Genomic DNA, 3,646 nt, shown 5'->3' on the forward strand with positions numbered 1-3,646 from the left:
CTGGTGAACTCCCGGTTCAGGTTCTACGTGAACGTGAAACGGCTCGGCACTTCCTACGTTTGCGTGCTCACATTGCCCGTCACCCGCTCCTCAGGAAAATTCGATACCGCCCTGAAAGCGACTTCTATCGAGTAGCGCTGAGGACACGCCACACTCTCACTGGCTTCATAGCTAAGGACATTATACCACCGGAACTCCCCTGGTCTCTGCCTGTACCGCCGACTTTCGTAAGCCTTCCAAACCTTCTGGAAAGAAGAGATCAGGTACCCCCTCAAGTCGTCCGAGCCCATTTTCATTCTCTGGTAGACGAGAAGTTTTCTACGTTAACGGCAGCCTGTACAGATGGCACATCCCGAAACAACAAGTCCGCCTCAGCATTCGTCATACCATACGAAGGCGTAGTGCAAGGACGACGCCTTTCACATCCAACCTCCTCCACAGCTGCGGAACTCTATGCCTTCCTTTTCTTTCTACCCTGATTTCTGACCTTTCTGATTTTACCCCGCGGGAATGGGCAGTCTTCACAGACTCCAAATCTTCATTTCAAGCTATTGGAAAATCCGGCATACGAGGCCCATCCACACCCCTAGTCACAGATGTGTTAATGGCTTACCACACTGTCTACGCAGCAGGTCACATGCTAGTTCTCCAGTGGGTTCCAGCCAATTGTGGTGTTGTGGGGAACGAGCAGGCCGACAGCGCCGCAGAAGCAGCACTCTCGTCTCGGAAACGTACCAGTATTGTTCTGCTGAGAGGAGACCGTCGTTCCATTCTGTGACGCCTCGTGACACCCCTGGCTTCCCGCCAATGGACAACCGACATTCTCCCCTCATCTTTGTTGTGCAGAGTTGATCCAACGCTCGCTTTCCGCATGCCACGAAACACCTCTCGTCAAGATGCTGCATTAATCCACCGAATGCGACTCGATGTGGCCTTTACCGCTCAGTGGCGTTACCGCTTGAGACAGGTTGACTCTCCCACCTGCTGCCACTGTGGTGCTCTTGAGGATCTGGAGCACATTCTTCTTCATTGCCCCCACTACCAACCTTCCCGAACCGCACTCTCGGAGTGTCTTAGTCAGCTGGACCCTCGCCCCTTCTCCCTATCGAAATTGCTTGGTCCCTGGCCCAATCCAGCCCAGCAACGATCTGCGCTCGAAGCTCTTTTGACATTTCTGGACACCATCGGACTTCGATCGTGAAGGGGCTCATTATTTTATTCCCCACATCTCCACCAGCAATAGGGTAGAGTATCGCCTCTGACGATGAACCTCCTCACATTCCATCTCAAAATAAAGTAGTTGCTGTTTTGACTCGTTGCAAGCGTGGGTATTAATTGCAGAAACGCATTCCCGTCACCGTTACGAACGTTTCCCGCCCCACTATATGTAACGAACGTGCCCCAACAAATTGTATTTCAGTATACGATCCATCCGACACGCCAATATAGGCTACTGAGGGTGTCCGAGGTCTCTTCAAGCCTCGGCACTCACGTTGGTCCCTCAGTGTTACCAAGCTAACGAGGCGTGCCTGCGACGCATTGCGCTCTATGCTAACCAAACGGCACTATCTATCTATCCAAACAGCGCCTATCCGTCACTGGGTTTAAAGTGTAGATTACGACAGAAGGAAGGTGTTGAAAACAAGCCGGTAAATGAAACGAAAGGAACACAAAGGTAGGGACAACGAAGGACGGTACATAAACAAATTAAGAGAGTATGAAACTTCACATGCAGTCATTATACCTTAAAGGTGGCTTTGTTATGAGGACAGCTTATGGTAAGTTTGCAAACACTATTCTCCATGCAGTACAAGGCAACCGTGAGCTTTGATTATTACTCAAATTACCTTTCGTATTAAATAGAAATGAGACCGGTGAGGCCTGACAAATTCTGAAAATTTCTTCTCCCCCATCGGTGGGTCAGTTGCAGCTCTCAGACGTTTCTCTTTCGGTACATCACTGTCAACCGTCCGCTTTTGTAGCCTGAATGTAATCTCTTGTAATACGGCTGGCTCGACATTCCGCTTTGGGCCTCGGTTCCATTTCTTGATGGTGTCTGTACACGAAATACCTGTCATGCCTTTCGACACAGCGAGGTCAATTTTCCAAAGAATAGCACCGACGTGGCTGCACACCTTGGCTTGGCCAGCCATGCATGGGCACCCAGCAGTCACAACCATGCCGCTGTATTTTGCACAGACCCAGGCACAGTGCGGTTTGTTGTTGACTGACTGGGACGGCCTCACTTTGCCGTTCATGTACACGGTAGCACTGTTGATTCTGTGTACCATCAATTTTTCGACCCAACCGCACTGCAGGTAATTATAAGATTCCAGGCTCTTGTACGCCTTGGCTTCTTGTAGATCATACGCTTTCGACTGCAGGAGGTAGCAAATGATATCTCAGGACATGATGCTCGGCCAGAGTTTCATGTCCTCGCTCCATTCCTTGACATCGTCGGGGTGTGCGTAGTGCTGGCCATCTAAAACATCAAACACATCGTCACGTCACACATAAAAAGAAGTGTCATCAAAGCGCAATCGCATCGTGACCTTCGGTGTACTAAGTTGTTATAGAAGAATTTATTGACGGTAACAACATGCAACACACCCGGGACATTACCAAGTACTGTACGAAGTTTTCGTCATCCCGCTACCGGCTAGTAAGGACCGCTAATAGCTTAAGCGGACATTCATCCTAACATGATGAACACAAAAACTCGAAGGTACTACGGGAAACTAAGAGGACAGCACAGTCAAAAATTTCACACGCAGAAACAAGCATCTTATTCAGTCACCAGCTAGCCTGATCATTGACTTTGATTGATCCCAACTTCTCAAAGCTCAACGTTAGGTTACATACAGACCCACGATTGTGGGACAAATGCCTGCATCTAAACTATCTTTGACGGAGACTTGACGTGCATGAGCAGAAGCAAAGTCTCACAGTCTGCAATCGTAACTGGCGTCTTTGGAGCCCACGATCCCCACGAGGTCGAAGCCATGCCGTCATAAAAAGTTGCCCAAAGCAACTTTTGTTGCCGATTAGCAATAATACGAACAACAAACAGCGGAAATGTTAAACAACCAACAGCTAACAAAACAGTAAATAGAAACAACGAGTCCGTAAATCAGGAAACTATGAAGCGCGAACACGAACAAACACGAGACTGGAAAGAAACAAGAGACTAGGAGGTGACTCGGGTCCGAATCCTGTCACCAGCTGTGCTGTTTGAGGTTTTCCCTGGGTTTTCCGAAGACTTTCCAGACGAATGCCCGCACAGTTCCCCCTGAAGTCGGCCCAGGGCGTATACTAACACTCCTGTCCCCCAGTCCTTCTTGTCCTTCCTGCTGTCCTCTATCCATCTTTCCACGTCTGTACATCGATCATAGCTACACTTGCTTCGCGGTGTTAACACGAAATTTTAAAAAATCATACGGCAGATGCTACAAAATTGCTGCCTCACTTTGCCTATTGAAGAACCGCTAGCAATAAATCCAGTCGTTTTACAAACATTATACAAGCCAACAAGTAAAATAACCACGGGATTTGCGGTCAGTGCATTTTGTCATGTCGCCCATTCCATCATCATACATGGATAATCATGTGTCCGTATGTGTGTGTGTGTGTCACCTTGTACTTCATT

The 3,646-nt window shown here is 48.5% G+C and overlaps 1 pseudogene; it reads right to left on the reverse strand.

The window, feature by feature from the left end:
* Positions 1–1,838: 1,838 nt before the first annotated feature.
* LOC135389416 (uncharacterized) lies at positions 1,839–3,004 on the reverse strand (annotated as a pseudogene).
* Positions 3,005–3,646: the final 642 nt, after the last annotated feature.

This window comes from Ornithodoros turicata, chromosome 3 (genome assembly GCF_037126465.1).
Source record: "Ornithodoros turicata isolate Travis chromosome 3, ASM3712646v1, whole genome shotgun sequence".
NCBI lineage: Eukaryota > Metazoa > Arthropoda > Arachnida > Ixodida > Argasidae > Ornithodoros > Ornithodoros turicata.